The sequence below is a fragment of the Prionailurus bengalensis genome, chromosome A1 (genome assembly GCF_016509475.1).
Source record: "Prionailurus bengalensis isolate Pbe53 chromosome A1, Fcat_Pben_1.1_paternal_pri, whole genome shotgun sequence".
NCBI lineage: Eukaryota > Metazoa > Chordata > Mammalia > Carnivora > Felidae > Prionailurus > Prionailurus bengalensis.
In genome coordinates, this window is record NC_057343.1 from 124,968,389 (window position 1) to 124,994,122 (window position 25,734).

The 25,734-nt window shown below is 38.2% G+C and overlaps 1 protein-coding gene and 1 pseudogene across 5 annotated transcripts in view; both read right to left on the bottom strand.

Moving 5' to 3' along the window:
- Positions 1-19,160, bottom strand: part of IL6ST (interleukin 6 cytokine family signal transducer) — a 55,575-nt gene extending 36,415 nt beyond the window's left edge. The window contains exons 1-3 of one of the 5 annotated variants that reach the window (XM_043590592.1): positions 18,914-19,160; positions 4,505-4,589; positions 110-204 (exon numbers count right to left, since the gene is read on the bottom strand). The gene's annotated coding sequence lies outside the window, so the exon portion shown is untranslated. Of the gene's footprint in view, positions 1-109; positions 205-1,359; positions 1,479-4,504; positions 4,590-18,913 lie in introns of those variants that run through there. The other 4 variants (XM_043590584.1, XM_043590608.1, XM_043590601.1 and 1 more) reach the window with 4 other exon arrangements.
- An 894-nt stretch (positions 19,161-20,054) lies between these two features.
- Positions 20,055-21,559, bottom strand: LOC122489102 (annotated as a pseudogene).
- Between the last annotated feature and the right edge of the window lie 4,175 nt (positions 21,560-25,734).

Consider the following 25,734-nt stretch of genomic DNA (forward strand, 5'->3'; position numbering starts at 1 on the left):
CTAAGATTTTACCCTACTTGCAAGCTAACAAGTTAGCCTGCCAGTTCTATGGATACTGGCAGAAGACCTGAAACTCCTGTTGTCAGAGACAAAGGACCTGATTACTCACACCAGGAGCAGCATTTTCAGATTATCAGCATTTTCTTGCGCCAGTTGCCTGAGCCCCAATTCCGACACAGCATTGTGAAGAGAGTCAGGTAACACCTGTACACACAGTGGGTTATGTTACAGGAGAGAAGACTGAGCTTAAAAACCCAGATCTTTTCAAACGTCAGTAAGCATGCTTGCCTTTTACTCTGGAGGAAAACATTACCCCTATTTTTCAAGGTTGTAAGCAAATCTTCAAGAGACCTATGAGGAATTGTATCCTAACAAACTGTACAGTAAAAATTGATAAATTTTATTCTTTATAAATTAAAACTCAATTTAAAAAACCCAGCAAAATCTACTTGGACAAGGTGTATACCCAAAAGACATCAGTGCCTCACTCCTCTACAAGACACGTACAGGAATGTTCATACAAGTTTTAATCATAAATAGTGAAAAGTAGAAGCCCAAAACCAGAGAAATGGTGGAACAGAAAAATTCAAGTAACTAAATCACAGGAATGAAAAAGAATTACAGGTACTCAAAACAAAATGACTGAATCTCACATACAATAGAGAAGAAAGCAATCAGACACAAAAAGTATACATGATTCCCTTTATACAAAGCTCAAAATCAGGCAAATGTAATATGTGGTGATAGAGATCAGAATAGGAGTTATCTTTTTTGGGGGGTGGAGAAGAGGACAGTAGAGAGCAATCTGGGATGCTGGACATGTTCTATATTTTGGACTATGCTTATGGTCTGTGGACTTCATTGCATGTAAGTTGCACAGTAAAAATAGTAAAAAATAAAACAAGAACTACCCAGTATCATTTCTAGTTTTGGTCAAAAAATAAAAACTAAAAAATTATCAACAGTGTTATGACTGTTGAGACGTTGAGACTATGAGACTATGACATAAAGGCCGTCTCATACACTGCACATTACAGTATAAAATGGCATAACCTTCCCAATAAACTGTACATTAAATCTGTGAATTTTATTATTTGTAAAGTAGAACTCAGTTATAAACCAAGAAAAGAACCTATGCACAAAAGGCATATGCTCAGTTTTGCATTATCCATCAAAATTAAAACACCTATGTTTGAATCTAATGATTATATCTCTAGTATTTTATACTACAGATATGAGCAAAATGACACATATAGAAGATTATCAACTACAGCATAGTAAAAGGCTGAAGCAACCTAAATGTTCGTGAAATCGGGGAGCAGTTAAATTATAGCACATCCAAATAGAGCATACATGTACCTACAAAAATGAGAAAGCTCTAGATCCACAGGTATGTAATGATATCTAAAATACTGTTAATGTAGGGGTGCTTGGGTGGCTCAGTCAGTTGAGCACCTGACTTCCGCTCAGGTCATGATCTCGCAGTCTGTGGGTTCAAGCCCCACGTCGGGCTCTGTGCTGACAGCTCAGAGCCTAGAGCCTGGAGCCTGCTTGGGATTCTGTGTCTCCCTCTCTCTCTGCCCCTCCCCTGCTCATGCTCTGTCTGTCTGTCAAAAATAAACATTAAAAAAATTTTTTAAATACTGTTAATATAGAGGACAGTATATTTTTGTTATTTGTGGGAAGAAACCACAAAAAGGTAAAACACACAATTATTTCCTTATATATGCACAAAACACCTCTAGAAGGATAAAAATTCAAGTACTGGCTGCCACGAGGTAAGACACCTAGGTAGGAGGGAGACTCTCTACCATATACTAGTTGCACCTTCTATGTGACTTTAGTACTTAATCAAAAAAACTAAATTAAAAAAATTTTTTATGTTTATTTATTTTTGAGAGAGAGGGAGAGACAGAGCGTGAGCAGGGGAGGGGCAGAGAGAGAGGGAGACACAGACTCCCAAGCAGGCTTCAGGCTCTGAGCTGTCAGCACAGAGCCTGACGCGGGGCTCGAACTCACAAACGGCGAGATCGTGACCTGAGCCAAAGTTGGACGCTCAGCTGACTGAGCCACCAGGCGCCCCCAAAAAACTAAATTTAAATTAAAAAATTCTTGATGCATAAACTCTCCCAAATAACACTATCAACTTCTTGGTGAGGGCTTCACAGTACTATATTTGGAACAAAGTATTATTTTATTAAATAGTAATACTAACTTGATTTTATGCACTCCCTTACTATGTAACAGTCACTCCATAAACAATATGTTCATGAACTATTTAGATTCTCCCAAGGTAAAGGTATAAAAAAAGTTAAGGTGCAGGAACCATTTTCCTCCACCTGTTGTATCTCTTATTTGCCAACTTTAAATAGTCCCATATGAGAAAACTCCACATCACTCAAGTGTTCATCAAAACAAAATAAAATATCAAGGCATGTTAGGAGAGCGATATGTGGTCATGCCATCCTGACCACCCCCACCAAGTACCTTGTTCACACTGTGCAGAGGATTCTCTATGGTTCCTGGAAACTGACAATCTTTCTACTTTTACACTATATTCTTACAACAAAACTCCAAAAGAAGAGGTCCCATGAAGTAAATGTATTTATAGTTACCACAAAGCAACTAGATTTATCTAAGCGGGGCCACAAACACATTAAGTAAAGGAAAACAGGCAAAGTTAGGTTTCACATTTTTTAGTTAGAAAACAATGTTTCCTAATTTTTAAAGGATTGTCATTGAGATGTGATGAAGATACATGCATTACGGAACTTAATTTCACAATTCAAACCTAAGAGATGGAAACACAGTAGCACTAGCTAAAATATTAAATGCAATACCGCCAACTTAATTTTGGGGCTTATCTTGTTTTAAAATGGACAGAATTGACAGTATCCTGCTTATTGTTCCTGTCCTTTCAATTTGTTGACAAGACATATTCAATTTACAGTTCTATTATTAGCATTATCCTCCTTCATCTCTTGCAGAATTTTCCACACATATATTATAACCACATTGCAAACAATGATTTTCCTTGATATTTGCATGTTATTTTGGAAGATTTTATGGAGCTAAAACATAACTACTAACCACAGATACAGGGAATGTTTATTCCAAGCAATGAGTGGTTCTTCTGCAGTGGCAATTCCTCAACTGTGGTGGTTCAACACAGTAATGCGTTGAAAGGTGCTATAAGATGCATCACAAGTAATTCACAACTATTAAAGTAATAAAGTTAATAAATGATGTAAAAAATAAAATAAATTCAACACTGTCTCTATAGTTGATTGTTCTTATTCACTTTGATTCCCATGGATTTTCTCAAGTGGGAGAATGCATGGGAATTATAATGGATAAATATTTAATAGCTTTGGTCTTTATAATTATTTTTTATAATTATTTTTGTTATTTGTGGATTGTGATTTTTGAGTCTCTTGTTCATTTCACTTTGAACCAAGGACAGAATAAAGAAGCATGAATAATATGTATAGATATAGATTTCATGGGAGGAAGAATGTCAATATAAACTTAGTTACTACAGTAACATTACTACTATAATTGCAGAATAGATAACTACAGTTGCCAAATAGAAGGCAAAGTAATGTTTGTTGAGTAAGCTGGGCAGGGATGAAGATGGGAAAAATTTCAGTATGGTATCATGTATACATAGTACAGTGTTACTCTGAAAAATCTGCAAAAAATCCATCAAACTTATATTATATTAGCTAATTATTATTTTATTTATTTTTTAAAGTTTATTTTTGAGAGAAAGAGAAAGAGAGCACGTGCAAGCAAACGGGGGACGGGAAGCAGACTCCAGGCTCTGAGCTGTCAGCACAGAGCCCAATGAGGGGCTCAAACTCACAAACCATGAGATCATGACCTGAGCAGAAGTCGGAAGCTTAACTGACTGAAACACCTAGGCACCCCTAACTAATTATTATTTTAAAAATTATCTGGCTCTGCTCTATTCCATTAGTACTAATTACTAATTCCTTTTTTTTAAATTTTTTATTTTATTTTATTTTATTTATTTATATTTTTATGAAATTGTCAAATTGGTTTCCATAACTAATTACTAATTCATAACTAACATTTTTATACTACTGTTTTACATTATAACAAGTGCTTTTATGTAAATTATTTCACTTGACTCTCCTAATATCCTAGAGAAGCAGGTAGGTAGGGCAGGGGTTACTTTTTATTTTTTTATGAGTTTATATTTTTAGAACAGGTTTACATTTAAACCAAAATTGACAGGAAGGTACAAAGAATTCCCACATACCCTTGGCCCCCACACAGGCATAGCCTCTCTCATTATCAACGTCACTCACCAGAATGGTGCATTCTACCCAAGTTGAACCTACATGACACACTATAAGCAACTTAAGTCTATAGTTTACCTTAGGGTTCACTCATGATATTGAATTCAATGGGTTTCAAATGGCAAGGATTAACTACTGGAACTTCACAAAAGAAAAACAAAACAGGCTAAGTTACTTACCCAAATCACAAAATTAGGAAGTGAAGTAGGGATGTGAAACTAAGTCTTCTGCCTCCAAAAGTCATGTTCTTTTCATTGATTCTCACTATAAAGAGAGGAAAGCCTTATAGAGAAAGCTGGCTTTGATAACATTTATTATATGCTTACTTCTTAAATCCTTGCCTAGTATAAGGCTTTCTGAAAGTATTCCATTGTAGATACCTTCTGACTTTCAGTATAGAACAATCCCATAAACACCTGTATAACAATATTTAAACATCCCTTTTTTTTCACGTTTATTCATTTTTGAGAGACAGAGACAGAGCGTGAGTAGGGGAGGGGCAGAGAGAGGGAGACAGAATCCTAAGCAGGCTTCAGGCTCTGAGCTGTCAGCACAGAGCCTGACGGTGGGCTCGAACTCACAAACTGCAAAACCATGACCTGAGCCAAAGTCAGACACTTAACCAACTGGGCCACTCAGGCTCCCCCATCCTACTGTTTTAATACATACTTGGAAACATTATCAGCCCCTCTGTGCCTAGTCCAAACTTCCCTGATTTTCATGTAATGTCACAGAAACATGAAAGGGACATTTTGTTGAATTTGACAAAAGCAGTTAAAACAAATCTTTAACAGAATCATACCTTTTAACCTTTCACTAACAGTTAAGACTACTAACTCTTCAACTGCCAAACTATTTTATGCACACAAATAAAAACTCAGTTTAAAATTCAAAGCTAGGTTAAATCTGGTGTAAAAGTAATGGCAGTTCTTTGAAATGTAAAAGATAACTTCAAACTTAGGAAAGGAGTTGAATCTTCCATTATTGTTTCATAAATATTAACACTTTGATATAATTTAATAATATATAAGAAACTGAATTTATAACAATGATATATTAAAATATAAAGGAAATAATTATTTTTAAATTTTCAAGTGAACAGCAGTTGAAAATGTCATGTACAAGTCCTCTATAATCCCCAGAGAACTACTGTCAACAATTTGATGGAAACTCTTGCAAAATTTTTATTTGTATATTCTAAAATTATACTGTATAAATACACTTTATTTCACAAAAATGTTCTATAACTTGTTTTTTTCCCTTACTAAAGTCAATACATAAAGATTATTACATTTGCTCAAATTCACCTTCTCATACAGGTTTTCCCTGGCCACCCAGTATTGCTTATCCTCCTTTCCTGTTTTTTTTTTTTTTTTCTCAATGGCACTTAATACTTTTTAAAACAGCTTGGCAAATATTTCTTATAAAGAACCAAATAATAGTTATTTTAGGTTTTGTGTGTGTTAAGGTCTTTGTTGCAACTAGTTAACTCTGTTATAGATAATATGTAAACAAATGGGCACACTATATGTTAACTAACTTGGATTAAAATTAAAAAAACAAGGGATGGCTGAATTCTAATAAAACCTTATTTAATAAAATAGGATGCAGGTTAGATTAGGTCTGTGGACCATAGTATGCCAACACTTCAGAAAGTGTGCCAAAATAGTATTTAATTTACTTATTTTGTTTATTGGCTGTTATGGGTTGAATTGTGTTTTCCTCCTGAACAACATGTTGATCTCCTAACCCCCCGTATCTCATAATATGACCCTATTTAGAAATAGGGCTGTGGCAGATATAATTAGTTAAGATATCATAATGGAGTGGCCCTTAATACTGGTTGCTTGTCATTATAAGATAAAACATACAAGCACAATGCCATGTGACAACACAGGCAGGGAATGGCTACCACCAGAAGCTACGAAGAGGGAAGAGGCAAAGATTCTACCGAGAGTTTCAGAAGGACTTCTGGCCTCCAGAACCGTAAGAGAATAAACTTCTCTTACTAGAATAACTTAATAAACTTTTATTGTTTTTTAAGTCATCCAGCTTGTGCCATTTTGTTACAGCAGCCCTGGGAAACTAATACACTGTGCACCTAAAATAGAAAGCAAGCAAATTAGGCAAGAAATTCTGTGTGTTTTGTTCTCAACTATGCTCCTAGCAACAAGAATCATACCTAGAATGGTAAGTACCTCAATATATTTGTTGGATGGATAAACTGACTTCCTTGTTGTAAGCTAGTACATGATATATTAGTGGAAAAAATATACTATAATATAACCAGTCCCAAGTCTGGTGGGACAAAGCTTTCATTTCTCTTTGGAAAATAGCTAGTTTAATAGCTAGGTCATATATATGGTAGGTATATATTTATTCATATTCTTCCTTGGTGATGTGTCCAAATATTTTGCTCATTTTTAAATTGCATTTGTTGTTTTTTCATTACTATGTTTACAAAGTTTTAAAAATATATTCTAGGGGTGCCTTGGTGGCTCAGTCGGTTAAGCATCTGACTTCAGCTCAGGTCACGATCTCACAGTTCACGGGTTCAAGCCCAGCGTCGGGCTGTGTGTTGACGGCTCAGAGCCTGGAGCCTACTTCAGATTCTGTGTTTCCGGCTCTCTGCCCCTCCCCTACTCACACTCTTTCAAAAATAAACATTACCAAAAAAACCCCCATCTATATATATGTATATATATATAGATGCCTGGGTGGCTCAGTCAGTTAAGTGTCTGACTTTGACTAGGTCATGATCTCACGGTTCATGGGTTTGAGCACCACGTTGGGCTCTGTGCTGACAGCTCAGAGCCTGGAGTCTGCTTCGGATTCTGTCTCCCTCCCTCTGTCCCTCCTCTGCTCAAGTTCTGTCTCTCAAAAATAAATAAATGTTAAAAAAATTAAAAAATATATACATATTCTACATATAAGGTCTTTATTAGAAAATTCTTTTAAGTATATTCTCCCAATCTGTGGCTTATCTTTCCATTCTATTAATTCTTTTTAAAGAGCAGAAATATTCATTCTAATGAAGTCCAATTTATGAATTAGTGTTTTTGGTATCTAAGCACTAATCTTTTGGTATCTAATTACTGTATCTAAGAAATCTTTGCCTACCTCAAAGTCCCAAAGGTTTTTTCCTATGTTTTCTAGCTAAAAGTTTTATAGTTTTAGGTTTTATATTCAGGTCTATCAACTATTTCAAAATAATTTCTATATATGGTATAAAGTAGGTATTCAAGTTATTTTCTTTACATATGAATAGCCAATTGTTTCCGAACTGTATGTAGAAAAACTATCCTTTCTCAAGTGAATTACCTTTATACTTTCATCAAAAATCAACTGCCAATATATGTGTGAGTCTGTTTTGGTAATCTTTATTCCATGGCTGGGTAAACATTTTATGTAAAGGGCCAGAGAGAATAAATGTTTTAGGGTTTGTAGATCACAAGATATCTGCTGGAACTACCCAATCTGTTGTTGTGGCAAAAAGCAGCCATAGGTAATACATAAACAAATGGGTGTGGCTGTATTCTAATAATACTTTATTAAAAAAAGGAGGCAGCCTAGATTTCCCCTGTGAGAGCTAATTATCCAATTCCTGATCTGTTCTGTGGCATGATGTATTTGCTTATCTTTATACAACTATTCCAGTCTTGATGACCGTAGCTTTAAGTCTTGATATCAGTGTTCTGGGTGTACTTAAAAAGCAATGCTTTTGCTGGATGGAGTGTTATATAAACGTCAATCTCATTGACAGTATTATTCAAATCTTCTATATCTTTAGTAATTTTCTACTTCCTCTATCAATTATTGAAAAGGGGGTATTGATATCCCCAAATAGAACTCTGACTTTATTTCTTCTTGCAGTTCTTTCAGATTTTGTCCTATATATTTTGAAGCTACATTATTAGGCACATAAATATAAGGTCTTCCTGATGAATTGGCTCTTCCATCATTGTGCAATGATGTTCTTTACCAATGGTAATATTCTTTGCTCTGAAATCTACCTTGACATTATAGACAATCTAACCTTCTCTTCATTAGTGTTATGGTATATCTTTCCCCATTCTTTTATATTTAACCTGTTTGTTTCTTCATATTTAAAGAGCACTGTTTGTCTTTTGTTGCATTTTATTTGTTTTGGTAACCAGGATACAGTTGTATCTAATCTGACAACCTCTGCTTTTATTGGGTATCTAGGCCACTTACATTTAATATCATTATTGAAACAGTTGGGCTGAAAGCTATCATCTTTGTATTTGTTTTTTACTTATTTAACCTCTTGTTTCCCTTTTCTTCTTTTACTGTCACGTGTTCACTTAATTACTTTTTTTTTTATCATTTCTGTTTTGTCTTGTTAGCTTATAAGCTATTAAATCTTTGTTTTGTTATCTTAGTGGTTACTTTAAGGTTTATAGTACACACAGTATAGTATAGACAACTTATTAGTCTACAAGTGATGTTACAGCACCTCATGCACAGTAAAGTATAAAACAGCATACATCCATTTCTCTCCTCTTGATCTTTATACTATTTTTGCCATACAACTTACTTTTGTATATTTTATAAACTTCACATGTAGTTTACAAATATTATAAACCATGCTGTCACTATTTTTTAAAATAATTATTGTAAGAGAAGACTAAATAATATAAAAATCTTGTATATTTATCCATATCACTACCATTTCCAGAGTTTTTCATCCTTTGTCTGGGTCCACATTTCATCTGATACTTTCATTCTGCCTGAAAGACTGAAAGACTGTGTGTGTGTATGTGTGTGTGTGTGTGTGTGTGTGTGTGTATATATATACACACACATATATATATGGCAGCAGACCCCCACTTGTAGTGGGTCTTGTAGTATGAGTCTGCTTGTAGTCACACTTGTAGTGTGGGTCTCCTGGTGATTAAGTCTTTATATATCTAAAAAGCATTGCATTATTATTTTTCATAGATATTTTCACTGGGTATAGATTCTCAATTGATAGTTTTTTCTTTCAGTACTTAAAAATGTAGCTATTAACTTCTTGCATGCACTGTTTCTAATGAGAAATCTACTATCATCCTTGTCTTTCTTCTTTTGGATGAGAAGTCTCTTATTTTCCGCTGGATGAATCTAAGTTTTTTGTAACTAGTTTATCACTAACTTTGAGCAACTGGACTATAACATACCTTGGTATAGTTTTCATCGTGTTTCTTATGCTTAGAGTTGAATAAGCTTATTAGATCTGCTGGTTTATAGTTTTCATCAAATCTAGAAAAATTATGGCCATTACTTCTTTGAAGATATTTATCTCTGACCCTCCTGCTCCCATCCTTAAGGATTGTAACGTTTTTTTATTTATTACTGAGAGACAGAGAAAGACGGCATGAGCATGGGAGGGGCAGAGAGAGGAAGGAGACACAGAATCTGAAGCAGGCTCCAGGCTCTGAGCTTTCAGCACAGAGCCTGACACAGGGATGGAACCCACAAAACACGAGATCATTACCTGAGCTGACGCTGGATGCCCAACCAACCAAGCCACCCAGGCGCCCCGATCCTTAAGGATTCTAATAACATGTATTATCAGGATGCTTGAAGTAGTCCCACAGCTCAGTGATGTGAGCTGTAAGTCCATTTTTTTCTTTCTTTCTAGGTTTTATAATTTCTACCGCTATGTCTTTAAGTTTACTAATTTCTTCCTCTGCAATGTCCAATCTGCCATTAATCCTAACTTATGTATTTTCCATCTTACACAATGTTATTTGTCATCTCTAGAAGTTCAATAGGGTCTTTTTCATATTTTCTATAACCTTACTTAGATTTTTAAACATACAGAACATAGTCATATAATTATTCTAATCTCTTTGGTAATTTTATCTGTGTGAGCCCTGGGTGAGCTTTAATTTTTCTTATTATATAATGTACTTTCATGCTTCTTTGCATGCCTGATAATTTTTGACTGTATGCCACTGAATTTCACCTTATTTGCTATTGGATTTTTTTGCATTTCTACAGTGTTTAGAAAAAAATTTTTTTTTAACGTTTATTTATTTTTGACAGAGAGAGAGACAGAGCATGAGTGGGAAAGGGGCAGAGAGAGAGGGAGACAGAGAATCCAAAGCAGGCTCCAGGCTCTGAGCTGTCAGCACAGAGCCCAACACAGGGCTCAAACTCACAGACCACGAGATCATGACCTGAGCCGAAGTCAGATGATCAATTGAATGAGCCACCCTGGTGCCCCTAGAAAAAATTTTTTAAATGTTTATTTATTTTTTGAGAGATACAGAGAATGAGCACAAGCCAGAGGTGGGGCGGACAAAGAGAGGGAGACACAGAATCCAAAGCAGGCCCCAGGCTCTGAGCTGTCAGCACAGAACTCGAGGTGGGGCTCGAACCAATGAACTGTGAAATCATGACCTGAGCAGAAGTCAGATGCTTAACCGACTGAGCCACCCAGGTACCCCCTGTACTTCTATACTCTTGAGCTTTGTTCCATGACACAGTTAAGTTACTTGGAAACAGTTTGGTCCTTTCACATCTTGCTTTTAAGATGCACGGGTATCTACATATTTACCCAAACAATAAAAAAAAAAAAAGATTAATACAAAGGAATACATGCACCCCAATGTTTATAGCAGCATTATCTATAATACCCAAATTATGAAATAGCTTAAGGGTCCACTAACTGATGAATAAAGAAGATGTGGTATATATACACATCAGAATATTACTCAGCCATCAAAAAGAATGAAATCTTGCCATTTGCAACAGCATGGATGGAGCTAGAGAGTATTAAGCTAAGCAAGATTAAGTCAGTCAGAGAAAGACAAATACTGTGTGATTTCACTCATGTGGAATTTAAGAAAGAAAACAAATGAGAAAAGGGGAGAAAAAGAGAGGTAAACCAAGAAATAGACTCTAGCTAATAAACTGACAATTACTAGAAGGGAGGTAGGTGTGGAGACAGGTGAAAATGGGGATTAAGAAGTGTACCTGTGATGACTTCCAGGTGTTGTATGTAAGTGTTGAATCACTATATTGTACACCTGAAAGTAATATTATACTGTATTTTAACTAACTGGAATTTAAATAAAAATTTTAAAAAAATACACTGGGTAGGATGGGAGCAGTGCTTATTCTAGGGCGATTTATTCCCTACTACTGAGGCAGGATCCTTCTGTGTACTCTCCAATGTCCCAGGAATTAGGGTTGGTTCCCAACCTGACTGGTGAGGACAGGTACCATTCCTGTCTCTATGGAAGGATCAACCCTGTTATCTTTACTGTCTCCAGAAGGTTCTTTCCCTGGTATGTTTCTTTACATGCATGCACCGGTCAGTACTCAGCTGAACAGCTGAATGGGACATCTGAAGCTTTCAAGAGTTCTCTAGTATTCTGTTCTGTCAACTTTAGCACCTTTGTTATTCCAGGCCATTTCTGGAAATCCAAGAGAATGCACATCCATGGGACTTACCCTGCATTCCTACCTATGCCATGGCCTGGAAAGTTTCTCAACGTACTAGGATAGTGCAGTCATAGGGTTCATTTTATTTGTTTCCAATCTATAAGATCACTGCCTTTCATTATCCAGTGTCAAGTGTCTTATCATTGCTTCATGTGTTTTTCCTATTCTATGGCTGTTTCAGGCAGGAGGGTAAATCTTATCCTTATTATCCTACTTTGGCCGTGAGTCCAAGGTGCACAGTCACTTGGATAACAAATCAAACAAGGATTACATAATAAAACTATTATCAAACTATGATGAGTACTGGTGTGAAAAATCCTAATTAAAGCATTGCAAGTTTATTCTAGCAATGTACATGAACACAAAACAAAACAAAAACCATAAATACTAACAAGTATTTAGCCTAAAAATATTAGTCCAATATGCAAAAAGATAACAATGCTATCCATCATATTTATTGAAAGAAGAAAACTATATAATCATTCCAATAGATGCTTGAAAAGCAACTGATAATATTCAAAAGCTTCACTTAAAATTTAAAAATAACAACAAAGTGTCAGAAAACTAAGACTGAAAGAGACCATCCACTTGATGAAGTATAATAAAGAAGAGGATGGATTCTGGAATCCGACCACCTATGTTCAAATTCCAGCTCCTTAATTTTGTATAACATTTTAGCCAAGTTATTTGATATCCCTCACTTTCATTTTCCTTACCTGTAAAATAAGGATAACACTACCACCTACCCACATACTACCTAGGACTTTTGGGAAGACTAAGCAAGTCAATAAATGTGAAGTGCTTAAAACTTATCTGGCTGACAAGTATGTACTCAATAAATGGTCATCTGTGGTAGCACAGTACTTTATCAGAAGCTTACAATAAACATCATACTTAAAAATAAGAATTAGAGGGCTGCCTGGGTGGCTCACATGGTTAAGCATCCGACTCCTGATTTCCTCTCAGGTCATGATCTCAGGGTTCATGAGATTGAGCTATGCATTGGCTCTGTGCTCGCATAAGGGAGCCTTCTTGGGATTCTCTCTCTCTCTGCCCCTCACATGCTCTCAAATTAAATAAACTTAAAAAAAAATTAGATGCATTCCTGTCAAAGTCAGAATTCAAACAAGATGCTTGGAGTCATCACTTATTCAATACTGTTCTAGAGGGCTTAACTAAAAATAGAGCAAATAAATATGATATAAAAATGGAAAAAGAAAAACGTATAAATACCATCTATTAAGAAAAAGAATGAGAACCAAATGACAAACTACCACAACTACTGAGAGTTTAATAAACAAAAGATCATCAAAAAACATAGACAGCTCTCCTATACATCACTAATAACCAATTAGAAATGTAAAAGAAAAAATCCTATTCACAACACCATCAAAAACTATAATATATCTAAGAAAGAAAAATCTAATAAGAACTATGTAAAAAAAACAACTATGTAATAACTTTATACAGAAAAGTATAAAACCTTACTAAACAGCTCATTAGGAAAACTCAAATATCATGGAATGAAAAACAAAATATATATAATAGAGACATCAGTTCTTCACAAATTAACATATTAATGCAATACAATTTTAATCCAAATTGCAAAGTGGTTTATTACGAAAACGTACAAACCAATTTAAAATTTCATATGAAATATTAGATAATAGCCAAAAACCTACTTTCAAAAGGAAAAATAAACAGAATATTGCTGTATCATCTGTTAAGACATACTATGTTACAGTAATCAAAGCATGGCATTGGCATATGAATAATTCTACCAATGGTACAAAACAAAAAATCCAGAAATAACCCATGTACATTTAAGAATTTAATTATCTGATTAAAAAAAAAAAGCATCTCTTATCACTGGGGAAATAAAGGACTATTTAATAAATAGTATTGGGACAGCTGGCTCCACAAGCAAAAAGATAAAGAGCTCTACTTCATCACAGATACATACACTCCAAATTAATTACGGACCCAAATGCAAAAGCAAAATTTAAGAGTATTGGAAGAAAATACAGAGTATGTTTATGACCTTAGAGAAGAAGGCCTCTTACAAATTACCACTGTTTTAGACATATGAAAAGGCCTAAAGAGTATTGTGACAACCATCCATGCTCTCACTACAGCCTAAGAAATAAACCTTAACAAATAATAGCTGAAGACAAATAAACAACCTTAAGAAGTTCAAAGTTTACAGGGTAGACTATGCACCCAATGCTAGAGAAGCATATAGAAGAACTCAATTCAGAAAGGGCCCAGGAAGGCCCAAATATGAAATATGAGTAAAGGTTTTTCTAAACAGAGAAAACAGCATACACGTTAGCTATGCCATCTTTGACTCTAAATGTCAAATGAAGATTATCAATGGCAAAATTCCAGCACATGCCAGTGTACAAACCAGAGCTGTACTATCTGAAACATAGCTGTGATGAGTTTACTTTGTGTTAGGGAATAGAGGTGAGGGAATATATACTAGAGAACATCCAAAAAAGACAGATTGTGCAGACAACCTATATGAAATGCACTATTCAGAAGTAAATATACAAATCTACCTCAAAGCAGAGGATGAAACTGAGTAAACAGAAAATGAAAATTTGGAGGTAGAACACCCAAATTTTAACCGGACAACAGATTTATTGTGCTGAAAGGAATAAAGCTCCTGCTCTGGGTATTTTTACATACACAGCTTTGAAATGATAATCTATACTATAGGCACATTTCAACAGATGAAGCTCTCAAGTCATGATCAAGTAGCTAACTTCTCATTAAATCTCATTAAGATATACTAGTCACACAGAATAAAAGAGACTGTAACCATTGTGACAATATCAAAAGTGTTTCTGAAACATTCCATATTGTTGACTATCTTTGCTTCCTGAATTTCTTTTATCTCCTGGTTTCTATGTAACAATATTATGTTGTTGAAATCTTTCCTTTGTCTATTTTACTGTCTCCTTCATTGAATTCTCTGCTAGGTTTTATCTCCTGGCTATGAATGGAGCCAAGACTATTTAGGATCTACTACTTATTTTTTAAGTTTATTTATCTATTTGTGGGGGGGCAGAGAGGGAGAGAGAATCCCAAGCAGGGGTCCCGCCCCGTCAGTGCCCCAACGCAGGCCTCGAACCCACGAACTATGAGATCATGACCTGAGCGGAAATCAAGACACAGTCACTGAACTGACTGAGCCACCCAGGCAGCCCTAGGATCTACTATTTTTAAAAAATACTAACTTCTTTGAAGATGTATGACTTGAACTATCATCTTCAAACAAAGTAATTTCAAGAATTCTGGCTGGAAACTTTCTTTTGATTCCAGTTATATATCACTGTCTTGGATATTCTGCTTCTGACTCAAATAGAAAGGTCTAAAAACAATACACACATATTGTATACATACATACATACATACATACATAAATGCACCCGCTTTTTACAAAAGTCACAGTACTCATCTTTTTACCCCATCCACGACCACCCTCCTTGAACTGCCTAAGTCAATGGGGTCCATTGTTGTCCCTTATCTATTAAATTCTAGCTTGTCCAGTCTTCTTTCATGATGTCTTTCTCATTTGTCTCTTCTTTTCTACCCACTCCCATCTTAGTACTTATCACTGCCTTCCTGCTTCCAGTCTCTTTCCATCCTCCAAATCATTCTAACATAATAGGTGGATGAATCTATTTATGACATTATTTTAAACTTGTCATTCTTTTCCTTAAAAGAGGAAACTTAAATGGTGAATATTAATGCCAAATATTTTAGCTACTTAAGAGTCTAAATATTTGGCTTCATGTGCCTGTCTCACTTATCTTCTCCAATATTTAAAATCTATTCTGGAGAGGCCTGGCTGACTCAGCCATAGAGCATGTGACTCTTGATCTAGGGGTTGTGAGTTCAAACTCCATGTTGGATGTAGAGATCAAAGAATAAATAAATAAATCGTAAAGTCTCTTCTAAAAACCCCCTCTACTCAGACTTTCCTCAAGCTATCCCACTATGATAGACCTAAAGAGAAGAGCAAACAATCTAATGAAGCTTTCATTTTACTTGACCTCATCTTGCCATTCACAATCTGATCTACATTTTATCACTCCCAACTAGCCACTCCTAGCCACTAAGTTCAAGCCACTGCAAACTACTAGACTTTCTCTAACACAGTTATTTCAGAGTTTTTACATCTACATATCCTATTCCCTGCCTCTAGAATGTCTTTTCCAGACTCTGCTTTGTACTGTTTATAACTCAGATGAAACATCATCTCTCCTGTGGAATTTCCCCCCACTCCCACAAACATCTTTGCTCCCAATGCACTCGAGTACCGTTCGGTAACAGGACTAATAACACTGTACTTCGTATGCCTTGATATTCTCAGAATCTAAGATACTTTGAGGCACATAGAGAACAATTAAGAGTGGGTTTTAAAAGACTTTCTGGTATGGTCATATTATTCTAGTCACTGACATTCAAGTATACTACATGAAGAGACAGTATATGCATCACAGTTAAGAGCTCAGATTCCGAAGCCAGGCTGTCTAGGTATGAATTTTGGATCTACCTCTTATTAACTCTGTGGCATTAGACAAATTAACCTCTCTTTGCTTTAGCTGCCCTCCTTGTAAAAGGAAGATAATAACATTTACCTCCCAAGGCTATAAGTAATAAAAGAATTAATATGGGCAAAGAGCTCAGAAAAGTGACTGGCATAAAGTAAGCATTACATATGTGCTGGATATAATATAGCTTGGTTATTTCTGACCCTTTCTACACAGACCTCTATTTGGAATGGGTTTCCTTCATTTTTCTCCTTATCCAAATTTTACAAAGTTTTCAAGTCTGACCTCTGCTCAGTCTTTTGTGATCATTCCAAACCTTAAATAATCACTCCCGAATTTATATATCTACAGCATTTTCTGTATCATCCTGCATCTAATTAAAACTGCCTAGGGGCGCCTGGGTGGCGCAGTCGGTTAAGCGTCCGACTTCAGCCAGGTCACGATCTCGCGGTCTGTGAGTTCGAGCCCCGCGTCGGGCTCTGGGCTGATGGCTCGGAGCCTGGAGCCTGTTTCCGATTCTGTGTCTCCCTCTCTCTCTGCCCCTCCCCCGTTCATGCTCTGTCTCTCTCTGTCCCAAAAATAAATAAACGTTGAAAAAAAATTAAAAAAAAAAAAACTGCCTTGCACCCTTGCAATTTTTCATACATTTGTCAGCTCAATTTCTGTAAACTCTATCAATGTCCTGACGATATTTCCTGCATCTTTGTGAATTCCTGGAGCCAGTTGTGTTTAGTATTTGTTGTGTAAAATAATAAATAGACTAGAAACTTCAACTCTGATCATACTGCCTTTGCAATCAAAGAAATGGAGAAGGCTATGAGAACATTCCACACATTTCTCTAGGAGCCAAGCTGTATTAGGGCCAGGGAATCCTGACTCCTGTTAAAATAAGAAGCACTCAAATAAGTTTTTTTTGGGGGGGGGGGAGGATGGGGAACCCTCTCTGCAGAACAGTTATGGGGGAGTCCAAAGTTCTCAAACTGTAGTAGTGGACCCTCCATGAGAAATGTGTCTGCATGAAAAAATGACCAACAGCGAGTACAGGACTTGAAATTACATAGATCTAGGTTTCAACGGACCCTGAGCCTCAGTTTCCTTCTTTATAAAGTGGGTACTGCAACATCTCCTTCATAGGTATACAATAATCGAAATTGCCCCAACATTTAACTCCAGTGCAAATTCCCTTAGGAAAATGTTGAAATAAAGTGAAAACACTGCAACTCATAAATAAAAATGAGAACACTGTACACATTTTTCATTACATAAGAAAATATCTTAAGTTAGCTGGCAGCAGTACTGTAATATTCTAAATTACCTCTGAGAAAATTAAACGTGCATAATATTGTCAATTAATACAGACATGCAAAGAGTGAAAAATTCCACTACAAAACTTATTCTCCTTTTCTCACACTTTCTCCATCCTGTAATTTTTTTCTTCCACTTGTGATTAAAAAAAAGTGTTCAAAATTTCCCCCCCCAAAAAAAAGCTGGAAAGCATGATTTAACTTAATATCAAGTTGGTTCTATAAATGTAAAATTCCATTTACAGTCCAAAAATACTTCCAAATGGGAATTATCATGAATTTAAGAAATTAAGATAATGGCGAACAGCTCATATGATGATCTGAGTCAGGAATTTCAAATTAAGAGTTGTCCAACTTGAAGCTGGCACTCACACAGTCTAAAGGGTTTGTTTACAGCACTGTCTTAACCAAAGGCTTCAATCTTTTAGAAGAGTCACCCTGGCATTCTAATCACTACTTATTTTAAAGCAGTGTAATCGGTGAAACGACCCCATACCAACTACACAAATTAAACCGAAATGCGTGTCCTTTCTTAAGGTGAAAAGAACAAAAGTGGCAAGTCTTACTTCTAACCTGATATTTTTTTCAAAGAAAAAATAGTTATGAATAAAATGCTGTCCATCTCCTAAAAAACAGAACCTTGCTGCGTGGAATAACCTTTAAGCTGGTGAGGAGGGGTGAAATTTTAAAGATGAATTTGGTGCTTTTTCAGATACAGCGTTAGGTGGGCTTCGTTAGAACTGGTACACGTTAGAGATAAAAAGAATAAAGACGTCAGTTTAAAATGTTTTAAGATGAACTTCCAAAAGTGTTGAAACATTACAATTTCAGGATGAAAAGACGGCTTTGGGGAAGAGAAATTAACCTCCAGGTAGAAAATGAAGAGTCAAATGCGGGGCTAGAGGAATTAAAGGGGCAAAAAGTGGGGATTTGGGGGCGAGGGCCTGAGAAGGGTACGTGTGTGTGTATGTGTGTGTGTATGTGTGTGTCCGCGCGCTGGAGGTAAGGTATGCACTTAGGGTTGAGAAATGTAGGTGACAAAGTTGTAGAGATCAAATTCGGAGGTGTGCGAATAGGGAAAGGAACGAGGAATGTGGGGATTTCCAGACTGGGATTAACAAATTTAGGGCTCGCGCGCTGTTGGGGCGCCCCTCTCGCGAGGGAGGGTGGCCCTCTCCAATGCCAGGTCTCCGGGCCCGAACGCCCAGACCTATAGCCCTCATCCTCCCGCTACACGGCCCTTCATTTGGCCACGGAACCTCCTCACCTCAGGCCGCGGCGCCTCGCTCCTCCGCTTCTGTACAGCGCGCGACTCCCTCGGTGCCAGGCCGGGCCCGTGGGCCGCGCAGCCGCGGCCTCCGGCTCAGCTACGCCCGGGCGTTCCCCGCGCGGCTCCACGGGCCTCTCGGTTCCTCGCCTCGGCTCCGGCTCGCTCCCGGCTCCTTCCCGCAGACGCGGCACGCGGCCCTCCTCCCACGGCGGGGCGCTGCGCCCCCTGACCCCGCCCCGCAGCGCCCTCGCCGCGCCCCGCCTCCGGACTTAGGGACTGTATGCTGATTGGCCCCAGAGAGACCCTGCGCGCCCGGGCATTGGGTCGGCTGCAGCCCGACGGCGAAGGGGCGGGACACCAGGCAGCTGCGATTCCCGTAACGAGGCTCCCGGCGTCCGGGATTCCGGTGGCTGCGCCCGCGTCGCCTCTCCTAGACCAGATCGAAGGGTTCCCCCACCTCCCCTCTGCGGGCGGAAAGAGCGGAATGTTCCATTTTTCCGTGGAATAACGGGGTCGTGAACTGAAGCCCGGGTGCTTTTTATGCCTGCCGCCATCTCTTCTCGCCGCGGTTTCTTCGGCCTTCCTTCTCAGCCTTCCCTGAGGGACTCTGTGCCGCGAGGGACCGCCGGCCACCCTTAGGGACAGAGGAGGTGTGGGAACTCCCCGGGGAAAATGAAGAGTCCGATGGTCGTGACTGGACACCAGATTACCGCAGATCGTGGGGGCGCCGGCCTTGGTCCAACTCTTACACAAACGAACCTTGCCATGATATATATTTTTAACTTACTAAATGAGTTGGTTGTGATTGATCAGTGAACCCCAGAGCTGGTGACACACCAAGAAACTAGTTTTTCTTTGCGGTTTGCACCTCCTAATCTGTGATAAAAATACCTAGCAAAAACTAATTTCATTACATTCCTCCCCCGCCTGGGAAATGGGCCTTCAGGCTCACCGTGATTTTTTTTTTTTTTTTCATTTAAGACAGGGAATACTTTATTCAAACCTATCAGAGAAATGGACAGCGTGGATCTATAACAAAGAGTTGTGTTATAAAGCATAGGTCAGTAATTGTATATGAGAGTATACACTGCTACATACAAAGTAACTGATCAGAGCACAACTTTTCAGTATTCAAAACAATAAGCTTCCCTGTAAAAGCAGCACCTTTGTGACATTTTTAACTTTAGTTTTCCTCTCCTTCCTCTTCACCCTCTCCTTCAACAGAATCCACACCAACCTCCTCATAATCCTCAAGGGCAGCCATGTCCTCATGGGCCTCAGAAAGCTTTCTTTTCCTGCATGCCCTCACCCACATACCAGTGAACAAAGGCACGCTTGGCATACATCAGGTCAAACTTGTGGTCCAGGCGAGCCCAGGCCTCAGCAATGGCTGTGGTGTTGCTCAGCATGCACACAGCTCGCTGTACTTTGGCCAGGTCTCCACCAGGTACCACAGTGGGAGGCTGGTAATTAATACCAACTTTGAAGCCAGTGGGACACCAGTCCACAAACTGGATGGTATGCTTGGTCTTGATGGTGGCAATGGCAGCACTGACATCTTTGGGAACCACATCACCACAGTACAACAGGCAGCAAGCCATGTATTTACCATGGCAAGGGTCACATTTCACCATCTGGTTGGCTGGCTCAAAGGATGCATTGGTGATCTCTGCTACAGAAAGCTGTTCATGGTAGGCTTTCTCAGCAGAGATGACAGGGGCATATGTGGCCAGAGGGAAGTGGATGCAGGGATAGGGCACCAGGTTGGTCTGGATTCTGTCAAATCAACATTCAGGGCTCCATCAAATCTGAGGGAAGCAGTGATGGAAGACACAATTTGACCTATCAACCTATTTAGGTTAGTGTAGGTTGGGTGTTCAATATCGAGGTTTCTACGACAGATGTCATAGATGGCCTCATTGTCTACCATGAAGGCACAATCAGAGTGCTCCAGGGTGGTATGGGTAGTGAGGATGGAGTTGTAGGGCTCAACTACAGTGGAAACCTGGGGAGCTGGGTAAATGGAGAACTCCAGCTTGGACTTCTTGCCATAATCGACAAAGAAACGTTCCATCAGCAGGGAGGTGAACCTGGAACCAGTTCCCCCTCCAAAGCTGTGGAAAAACAAGAAGCCCTGAAGACCCATGCACTGGTCGGCCAGTTTTGAGTTCAGTCCAAGACAAGGTCAATGATCTCCTTGCCAACGGTGTAGTGCCCTCAGGCATAGTTATTGGCAGCATCTTCCTTGCCTGTGATGAGCTGCTTAGGATGGAAGAACTGGCGGTAGGTGCCAGTGCGAACTTCATCAATGACTGTGGGTTCCAGGTCTACAAACACTGCCCTGGGCACCTGCTTGCCAGCACCCGTCTCACTGAAGAAGGTGTTGAAGGAGTCATCTCCTCCCCCAACGGTCTTGTCACTTGGCATCTGGCCATCAGGCTGGAAGCCGTGTTCCAGGCAATAGAGCTCCCAGCAGGCATTGCCGATCTGAACACCAGCCTGGCCAGCGTGGATAGAGATGCATTCACGCATGGTTGCTGCTTTGCGGCTGCCGAGCAGATGGCAGAGAGGAGGAGAGGTTGTTGCTTCTTATAGCGCGACTCTTAGGCAGTCGATGTAAGAGAACCTTCAGATTTTTTTTTTCCTAAAGCAAGATGAGGAACTTAAAAGATAAGCTGTGTGTGTGTGTGTGTGTGTGTGTGTGTGTGTGTGTGTAAAGAAATACATGAGAGGCCAGGGCCTTTTGCGGAAAAATGACAGTCTATAAGAGGGCAATATACCTATAAATTAACAATTATAAAGTTTTTTATTACATTGAAGATCCAGAGTAAAACGCAGGATATACTATGATTTTTGTTGTTCAGATCATTTTTAAAAGACAGAGAAGTAGGTCTAGTGTTAAGGGAGTCCCAAGCAAACTTGGAGATGGCGCTCTGACATAGACAAGGCTTCAGTGTGTTCAGCTTGCTGCTCCTCATCATCCCATGGCTAATTTACAGAGTGTGGCTGGATTGTATTCTAGTTCTGCCATTTATAGGGGTGTTTAAAACAAACATATAACATCTAGTTAAGTTAAAATTTTTATTTAGATCTAGCAAACATTTATTTAGAGGCAATGTGTAGTGGTTAAGTGTACCTTCTGCTTCCAGATGACCTGAGGTTGCATCCTGGTGCTGTCCCTTACCATGTCTGTAACCTTTGGCAGGTCATCTTGGTTTCTTTATCTGCAAAATGAGAATAAGGGTACCAACCTAATAGGGTTGCTGTAGAGGTTAAATGAGTTAAAATAGATGAGGTGCTTTGTATATAGTAGGTGCTAAATAAATTTGTAGTCATTAAATGTCTGTTATGTCAATGCTTCCTAAATCTTTCACATCACAGCATATATTGAAAATGATATTACTCTGGCACAGGGAATAAAGTCAGAAGGAAAAAGTATCTCACAGCACAGTAGTCTGCCTTGTGCACTGGTCAAAAAAGCAAAAGACTGAGTTAGTCCCTTTGTGGGTATCTCTGTACTGCCTTAGTCCAGCCCTAACCTCTAAGAAACTCATATTTTGTGGGGATAAACTCCTGGGCTAAAAGAATGAATCAATATTGGAGAAATATTTTTCAGAACAGGAAGAGCCCTTCTGCCTTGGCTGGAATTCTAGGACTTTGCAAACATCTCCTTAGGGTAGTGGCCCAAAATGACCATTTTTACATTTAGGATTTGTCATGAGAAAGCCCTGTAAAAATTCAATAATAAGTGGGATAAAGTGACATATCAATTAAGAACTTTCCAAGTATGCCTTAGGATCATGTGGGATTTCACATGTATCAAAAGTGGAGAGTTGGGAAGTGTACAGTGAGAGAGCAACATGAGGACAATGAGGTGACTTGAGAGTAGGTGAACAAAGCTAGGAAAAAATGCTATGTGACAAAGGTAATATATGTCTGAGAGAAATTTTGCCTGCTTGCTATTTGCATACAGTTGGCCCTCATCAAGATAGCCATTTACTTCCTTGCCTGTGCCCAAGTGTGTTTCCGAAACTCTGTGTCAGCCTTGGAACTATCCCCATGTCCTGCCCCAGCCTAATGATTTCAGCAAACATGATAATGACTCAGTTAGCACCCTGACCTCACAATTTCTCATCTTTCTCTGTTCCAATCATCTTCAACTTCACTCTGTCAGAAACCCACAGATGTAGCCACTCCTTGAATCCAGTCATCAGATGAAATTACTCCACCTGCAAAATTTTCAATTGTTAAGCTTCTTTCTACCCACAGCCACCTACTCTTGGGCCTCTTTTACTCCCTCACTCCCACTTACTCTGTGATTTGTCCTCAGCGTGACCTCTAGTCTTGGTTCTCAAAGTTTATTAGTTATTTCCTACCTTCACTTTATCTCCCTAAACTGTGGGAACCCTTTTAGCAACTTTCTTAACTGCATTCTTACTAGTATCTTCAATCCCCTTGACCTTCAGCCATATTTACCTTATCAATACTATTTCCTAACTATCCCTTGTGCTTGAACTACCAGCCCCACCCTGACATTCATTCCTAGCATGGAATCTTATTTCATTATTCCCTGGGAAAAACCAATACCATCATTTGTGAGCAATCTTATCTTTTCCCCAATTTAGGAGGCAACTGTATATCCTTTTCTTTTTTTCCCACTGCCTTATTCCTTTAAAAGGTTTCCTCCTTCTGTGTCCTGGGTCCTACTCTTACCAATTTCAGTCCCCTAGTTTAATGTTTTTCATTATTAGCATAAAATACTTTAGAAAGTTTAAAAATTAAATATTTAATTCAGACTATTAAATTAAAAATTTTTATTAAATTATTAAATTTAAAAAAATTAAATATTTAATCAATGGTGAGTTGGGGACATCTTGGGGACTCCAAATCTTTGTAACCTAATAGCATGTGATTCACCAAGAAAAATGAAAAGTAATTCAAAATAAGTTTAAAAATGGAGCAGCTTCAGCCACACTGTAGTCTACTTAATAAGTCTGGGATGAAATATGAACTTAAATCAAGTTGCAACCAAATTTGCAAGCCAAAAACATGACAAATTCGTTTCATAGCAACAAAACTAAGCATGAATGTGACTTCATTTCAAAAATTTTACTGAAGAATAATATATAATCACTGGGCATTCTGTAAGAGCACAACTTGATAGTTTTTCACAAATTGAGCAGAGCCATATAATGTGCATGTAGATCAAGAAAAAGAACATGACCAACACCCGCAAAAGGACCCTTCTGGTTATTGGAAAGTCACTGGTGACCACTATTCTAACTTCTAACACCACAGTTTTATGGCTATTGTTTTAAAATTGAGAATTTAGCAGAAACTTCTTAATTTATTAGTATTTGCTTATTTTATTTCATTTTAATGAATAACTATAGTAGATCAAGAGAGTTAGAAATGAAATAAATAGGGGCACCAGGGTGGCTGAATCGGTTGAGTGTCCACCTTTGGCTCAGGTCATGATCTTGCAGTCCGTGAGTTGGAGTCACACTGGGCTCCCTGCTGTCAGCCTGTCAGTGCAGAGCCCGCTTTGGATCCTCTTTCCCCCTCCGCTGCTTGTGCTGTCCCCAAAATGAATAAATAGTTTAAAAAAAAAAAGAAATGAAATAAATACTGCTCTGTATAAAGGTTAAACACAAATGCAAATCGAAACACAGGGAGTCTAGCATCTTGTTACTCTAGACCTCTGGATAACTATCAAATAGTTCTGGGTTTGTCAATGATCTTGCACTACCCTCTTTCACAAGGAGAATGAAAGGCCAGTGCAGAAGTGTGAGCAACAGTCAGGTGTATCCTATTCCCAGACAAATACACAGGATAAGGAAGTCCGTTATTAGGACTACAGCTTTGCAGTGGCCCAGACTAGCTTTAAAATATCACCTTAAGGATTTTCACCATACTTTGCTTTTGTTAACGTTGACACAACACTTGGAGAAGCAAAGGTTTTTCCGCTGTTGACCCTCATATGCAAGAATACTTTTCAGTTACAAAACAGATTCCTTGGCTAAAGTTTGATACTTAGTACTAAAACCAGATAAATAAGAAAGTACCAACATGAATGTTTTAAAAAATATATTTTATTTTATGGGTTTGTATGGCCAAGAATTTCCAGCCCTTTGCCTAGAATTTGGATAAAGTTTCAGTACTAACTGTATTAAATAATGGCTGAGGCAAATGTGTGTCTGTCTCCTCAAGGGAAGCTGGCGCACTGGTGCCTACTGAAAAGGCAAAAATTAAATGAATATACTTGTAGGAATAGCTGGAATGTTTTGAAAATGGTCCTGATTTTTCTTTAGAATTTTAGGGTTTGATCATTTTCTGGGATTGACAAATAAATGGAATTTAGTGTTGAGTCAAATAAGAATGGGAGCAAAGCTAATCTAGCTTGTATTTCAAATTATGAGAATCACTATTTTGCTGTAGGCGGGCATGATACACAGACACTTATTGTAAATTCTATGTATGATCTCTTGCTTCCCAGTGTTCTTTGTGTGATTTCCTCTCCGTGAGAGAAGGGCTGTAAAGAACTATGCTATGTAAGATTACAGTGACCATCTTGCTAGTGTCTCTCTGTTGTGGCTTTGAAAACTCAAACTGCCATATTGTGGCCTCTATGTTATATGAAACTGAAATACTTGTCTTGTGAGGAGACTCTTTCTTGCTGGCTTTGATGAAGCAAACTGCCATTCTGTGGGCAGTCATATGGAGAGATCCATGTATCAAGGAATGGAAGATGGCCTCTGGCCAACAGCTAGTAAGTAACTGAAGGCTTCAGTCTTACAACCTCAAGGAACTTAATTCTG